Source organism: Monopterus albus, unplaced genomic scaffold (genome assembly GCF_001952655.1).
Source record: "Monopterus albus unplaced genomic scaffold, M_albus_1.0 scaffold169.1, whole genome shotgun sequence".
NCBI lineage: Eukaryota > Metazoa > Chordata > Actinopteri > Synbranchiformes > Synbranchidae > Monopterus > Monopterus albus.
This window is the reverse complement of record NW_018128049.1, coordinates 352,511-359,810: the sequence shown is the minus strand read 5'-3', so window position 1 is coordinate 359,810 and position 7,300 is coordinate 352,511.

Sequence of the window (7,300 nt, the reverse complement as noted above, 5' to 3'; positions counted from 1 at the left end):
AGCATCGCAATGAACATCTGTTTCTCATGATCCACGATATCTTTAACTTGCGCCGCTCTATGACACATTTCTTCTGCCTCCATATCTTCCATCGCTTCTGATTTATTAGCTCTTTTCCCTCTTTGAGGCATTTTAGCAGTTGTAAGTATGCTCAAAGACTTGAAATATAGAACAGACAAGAGGAGCAGTAAAGACGTCTGCTCTCGCTTGCAAACCCGGCCTTTCTGTGTGATGTTAGCATGTTGTCCCTGTGACTCCATACAAAGACATACACAGTAGGTTAGGTTGATTGGTAGCCCATAGGTGTGAATGTGAGTGGTTGTCTGTCTCTAAGTGTCAGCCCTGTGACAAACTGGTGACCTCTTTAGGGTGTACCTGCCTCTTGCCCATTGTCAGAAGGGCTCCAGCCCCCCCAGTCAGGTTGTATATCACTGTACAGCTACAACTCTGTATGTACAGTTCACACAGCACAACAGTCAGCACTGATTTTTTTCTTAATTCAGTACAAACCCAGCCTATATAAGCACTGTGCATAAGGTTAACAGCTCAGTGATTGGGAGATGCTAGTAGGTAATGACAGGCTTCATATTTATGTCCCTTTACTGTAGCTGTCCAAAAGTCCATGAATATGATATTTTTATTCATCAGAAATTCAATTTCAAAAGGTCATAGCTTCTTCAACTTTTTAATCTGTTTACCTTTAGAAGGCTTCTAAATGACCTTACTGTAAATGTTCTTACCCTACAGTCTATACCATGCTTCATAGTATAAACTGTAGGGTAAGGGGTAAATAAGGACAGGGTGTTTGCATGTTGGCAGATGGTACAGTGAGAACACATGAGGAAAAACACTAAGGAAAATAAAAAGGTCCGCAAGTTAAACTTTTCCCTGCCTCTCACCTGACCTAATTACAGCACCTCGCCGGCTGCTACTGCATCACTTTACCTTTGGAGTCCAAAGTGCTTTCAAATTCCTGAGTTATTCTCAATGCGACATTTTTTTGAAATAGTTCTCTTTGTTATGCTGCCTCGGTTGTAGCCCTCTGGGGACGCTGCTTGTTGTAGGAGTCGGGAGAGGGTTGTTCTTCCTTCGCTTTGGTTTGGTAAAGAGGATAAAAATAACTCCTGCCAGCCTTTCATTCACTACAGCTGTGAAGACATGAGTTAACTAAGCACCACAAGACTCTGAGTCCTGGGAAAGGCTGCTGTGTAAACAAGATTAGCTCTGACCCAAGCAAAGGTTGGAGCAGTGATGTAACAGTTTGGCGATAGAAAAAACACATGTTCACCTTCAGCTGGATGAATACTGTGAAAGTCATAAACCAAAGAAAGAGCTTGTTTTAAGTGCGGCGATTTGGCCCGATGTTTGAGGATAGTGTATGCATTCTGTAATATATATCACATAATTTTAGTTATTTAAGCTTTGCAGTTACTAAGTCACAGATCCTCTAGTTATTACAAAAACTACTACTGACATAATATTAATTGAACTGGCTCTGTATGATGATGTCAACATACTATATAACAATCAGACCAAAAAAGGATGAGAAAACCATGTGGTGCATGTGACGTGATTCAGAAATATAAAATTTTTGTTATTGTGACAGTAATAAACTGATGAAAGACATTAAGCTCTTCTAACAGTTGTCTATCAGAATTTCCTCAGAAACACTCATCCGGCCTCTCTGCCCGGGGCCGGGCGCATATTTAGTCTCTGACTTGTTCACCTTAAATTTCATATGTGCATGTTCTAGCAAGCTTTTATCATAATACAAATCATTTTGGTGCCAATCATGGTCTAAAATGAAACTCACACACGTGTGATGTAGAGACAGAAACACATTCAGGATTTTGCAGTAGGGGGCATCTTTGGGTTGGATTAGAGTGGAAACTATCTTGCACATTAATCCTTCAGCCAAAGTGTTAACTAACAGATTAATCTCTGGTCCTTTCCCTTTTAATCATAGTTATTGCCAGGGCTGCTGTCTTAGCAAAAGAAGCTGTTCCTGCAGTCATTAGAACTCATATGCCATCCATATAATTAAATGAATTAATAATCATGTTAGACATGACAACAGCCAAACCATGTTGTTGGTGATTCTAGCTATATATCCAGACATTTGCCACTAGACACAAAATGAATCAAATACATCCACAGCAAAATAATCTGTTTAGAGTCAAAAAACAGCAGAACAATTAACGGTGTCTGTTCAGTTCTGTTGAGACCATCAAGCTGTATGTTTAGAAATGCAACAGCTGTTCCCAGCCACCATCGTCCAAGAGCTGCAGGCTTTAGACACGGCCATCAGAGAGTGAGTTACGTCACGTGCAAGCTTGTTCTGCATAAATAACAACACGTAGGCCCTGGCTCTGGTTCCCATCTCCTCTCCAGATCCAAAGGGGCTTCCTTGTCCTTCTGCAAAGCCATCATTCCTCACACATGCAGACATAATGGCACCTTTTGATACATGCGCGCACATACTGACTATAGTATTACCTAGAGGCCTGGAGGATGGTGGGTTTGCCAGGAGAGGCCCCAAATCTGAGATAATCTGTGTCATTCATTTTCTGTTGTCTGACACAAATGATCTGATAATGCACATGTGAAGTGAATTAACATCTGTTGTTTGAATGGGCCTAATGTCTAGCCATTCATCAGTTTCACAGGGTTATGTGTTGACCAGAGGTATGTGTATATTTGTGTGTGTGTGACAGCTTCTGGGTGCAGTTGATTAGAAACACACCCCCACACACCCACAGAGGGTTTGTTTGTGGTGGATTCTTAGAGGCCACGCACAGTGAAAACTCTGTACTGACTTACACTGTATTCAGGGCTGAGCTTTATAATACACTGCACATGTCCATTGGAGGATTCTCAGCATTCACCATGAACTGTGACCATGGACTCTTACGGTTGTGAACTCTCCTGCTGCATTCAGCACTTGTTGACAAGACGGAAAAAGGACTTCTACAAACACGGCAGCAGTAAAATGCAGATGAACTTCCCCATTCACCAACTATTGTATATGAGCAATTTTCCAGGAGGTGAAAATGTATTTTTTATCAGACAGGAAAGCGATCCAAGGAAATATATGATTTCCCTGAATGAGAAATCTTTCTTGTTGTAGTAGTAGTTGTTGTTTTGTGTAAATCATCGTAGGACTATTTTTTGCACCACTTTCACACAGCTGAGATAGGAAGAGTGAAAAAGAGGAGCGGAAAAGGAGGAGGAGGAAGCAAAAAAAATATATAATTCCAGAAGGTGGTGTGAGTATAGCTGCTCATTCACACAAACACACAGACAAAACCACCAAAAATATTCAGGAGAAAATCTGTTCAATTCAATCAGGCTTAATTCTATTTTGATAATTGTGGGTGCTGGGCGTCTGGGCCCAGCTCGGCGGGGGAGCTGTGACTTGTGTGCCAGAGACTGACAATGAAGCCGGGTAACAACAGCTGCTGGATGGCGGGCGAGCTCGTGTACCTCGACGCTCATGTCTTGTCAGTCACATTTCCCCTAATTAACGAACATCTGCTTTCCATTTTCGGTTACACTGCATCGCCAGCTTGTCTCGAATGAATCGCCGACTTCTGACCTCCCCCGAGGTAGGCACTCGCTGTCAGAAGTACCCGGCCGACGCCATCGAAGATTTCTTTTTTCTTTTTTCTATACATGCCTCCAGCTCACCATGGGGAAGAGGAGGAGGAGGTGCAGGTGACTGGGTGGGTCCTAAACCCACAGAGAGATTTCCACCAATCATCCTCTGGGACAGCTGATGCAGGAAGTGCGCCGTTTGTGTTACGCCGCTATTGGTTCAGGTGTCCTCCTGTGACGCCAGCCTGCCGCTCTCCAAGAAGGACCCTGAGTCCTCCTGCCATCTCCAGGCTCTAACCTATTCCCAAACTAACAACAGGTGTGTGTATGTGTGTTTATGTGCTGGTGTGCCTCTCTGGAAAACAAGGCTCAGCTTGTAGTTTTCTTTTTTTTTTTTGTGTCTTTTCTGCCTGAAAACACACCACATGAACATTAGAAATAGCAGAAATAGCAGCAGCTGCTAACTTCACGCTCTCGCAGAGAAATACAGTCTGCTGCTTCATACGGCTCCAAAATGTTCGAGTCCACACCAGCAGATTAACAATGGTGGAGCTGTGGGAAAATTAAGAACAGTGCAAATGGAAAATGTACAATTTGATGAAATATCTGTAACATACCCGAAGTTCATTTCTGCAGTAAAATGATCAACACTGAAATCGTTGCTGTAGTTTTTATTTTGAGTCCATAGTGTCAGGTGGAGACAGGTTGTATGCATGTTTCTGAATTTAAAGGGCTACATTTTGATTGGCTGCCTATGCTCAAACTAAGGTGACAAAAGTCAGACTTTACAGCAAACTTTGGAAAACATACCACCACTACAATACAGTCCACATTAAACATTTTGTCAAAAACACATCCATTATGGAAGAATTCATATATCTAATGTCATATACTGTATATATCACAGCTGTGGGCACAGAGGCCATCTGAACACCCTTAGTTGGTCACCACACACAATTTTTAAACCCCTGAAAACATCTAGGGCCGACTTGCCAGCTTACAGCAAGTAGAGATTTATTGTACTTTTTCTAGACTATAAAGGGAAAGCAACTAAGTACATTTCTCACATACTATATTTAAATACCATTTAGAGATATGGCTACTTGAATGTCTCCATTTTCGCTCTATTTCAAAGGCAATTGTATTTGTTCCTTCAGTATTTCACAGCTGTAGCTACTGGAGAGTTTACACACTAAGATTAGATGTACCAAACAATAATGACTAATGTTTTGGCTGAAACCACAAGCACATTATTGAACAACATGCTCCTAACATATTAATACATCAGTAACCCACTAATACAAATCATTTATCTTAACAAGTATTTTTTCTGATAATACTTCTATACTTTTAATTAAGTACATTTTAAATTTAAAGAGTATTTTCTGTATATTCTAAGAGTATTTCTGTAAAGTAGTATTGCTACCTTTACTTAAGTAGGCAATCTGAAGACCACTACTGCAAGCAGCTGCCTCTCACACAGACACACACACACACACACACACACACACATACATATATATATATATACACAAATGATTTTGAAGAATGTGCTACATGCAGTAGTGTAGGTATTGTATATTTAAAATACTTGCAAACATGGGCAACAGTGGCTACTGGGGCAAGGAGTACTTCTTTGCTTGTGTTAAAATAGCAATATCACACTGAGGAAATATGTTGTAGTGCTGCATTCAAAACTGTTCTCAAGTATATCTGTCTATAGATAGATTGATAGCTACAAGACTATTATCACTTATTTTTTAAGACTGTCTGCTGTTGAGGCTTTGTAATTGAAACTAATCATATGTTTTAGATAATAAGTTGAATTGCCACTATTAATGTGTGTAGGTGACATGAACCAAGCGGGCCCCAAAGCAACGTGACTTGTACACATATCAGACCAGTAAAATCGACATCGTAATCACACACGTCAGACTTTTACACACTCTGCAGTATTTAGCGCCAGTCCTTTACCTCCCAATTTGCTTTGCTCTCTGTGGTTTAGAAAACAAAAGGGTAAATGATTACATTTAAAAATAATTAACAGATGGGCACAGGCCTGAGAGAGGGGGAAAAATATGATTTTCTACAAATGATTGCATTCTCTCTCCCCTTTGGTGTGAAAAGTAGATTCAAGAACACTTTTAAATAATTTGTTCAATTTGTTCCACAGCCAAAGAAATGCAGCTTGCTGGAAATTCAGATTCATTAAAACTTAATTAATATGCATCATTATGCAAATGAGGTTGGAGTTAATGAGTTCTTAAAAGAAGCCTTCCTTAATTAGTTCACTTTTAATGGCATCATCATTTATCTTCTTTCTTTGAAGCAGAATGACGGCACGGAAGTAGCCGCTCCCAAAAGTACTCAAAATTGTGCATTTTTAAATTAGTCTTATTTTCTTCACATTTATATGATTATGAATACATTTAGGATACTAAGTCAAAGAGGGAAAACATCTAGTCCCTTGCTTTATTTGAGGTAAAACAGGCTGATGTACCTGCCTATTACACTGGAAATAACTGGACTGATTCACGTCTCATAAACCGTTTTTCTTCATCAGTCGACAACTCGTGTGACACGTGGGCTTGAGTAGTGTTCTGACACCAGCATACTGAAAGGCTCCTTCTATTCCCAGTCATAGTGTGAGTGGAACATTGTCTTCCCAGCAGTGAAGGTGAGGGCCACGGCGGCGAGGCCTCCACTGTGTAGCATGTTGTTGAGAGCTTACCTCCACTCCTAATTGATAACCACTGGCATTTGATCTGAAGGCGTTCAAACACCCAGTCTATCTTTGTGCCTCAAATAGGACTAGCCATCTGTTGTTGCCCAGTCTGCTGTTCATTAAATCTAATTTCCTTGGGCAGAAATAAGGTTTTAATTGTACATCTTGTGTGCTGGGTTACAGTGAGCAGAGAGTAATGGCTTTCTTAGCAAGATGGGAGGGCTGCAGACAGGATACAGGAGAGACGGATGGATGGACGATTGATTTAGATTGAGGAACTCTGTTTCTCTCACAGAGGCAGAGGGTTGCACCATGACAGTATACAGTAGGCTCGACTGTTAGCAGCCGAGAGGCTTATCGGCAGGTGAAAAAGAAAATGCACAACTTTGATAGGAGACGAGGAGATTTACATCAGCATTGCAATGTGTTAAGTGGCTCCTCCATTCATTTGAAAATCTACCTCCTGCAGCACATGTACAATGTGACATCAGCACTGTAAAGTGTTGCAAAACTGTAGCTGCCATTGAGGACACCACATCTTTGGGGGTTTCTTCTGGCAGTATATGGCGACCTGAAGTGCAGTTTAGCATTTTATGATTTAAAGTTACACATACTAGATGTTCTGAGAACAAACAGCAACACTTTAACTCTGTGTCCTCAGTTTTAAGCCAAGAATCATGACTATATTAATGACCAATTACAGTAATTTGGCAATTGTGATGGTGAGTAGAGGAAACTGACTTACAGATTAATTATAGATGTCTCAGCACCCGCTGTAGGTCAGTTGGTTGACTAATTGATTAGTTAATCAGTTTAAAAACACGCAAACATGACAATCATTGGCAGTTTCCATCTCATTTTGACTCTAAACTAAACATCTTTGGACTGTTGGTTGGACAAAACAAGCAGTACAGTCTATGATCCTGATGATATCATCATAAAGATCTTCAGAGCCACAAAAACGCTGTGCAATAGTTTTCA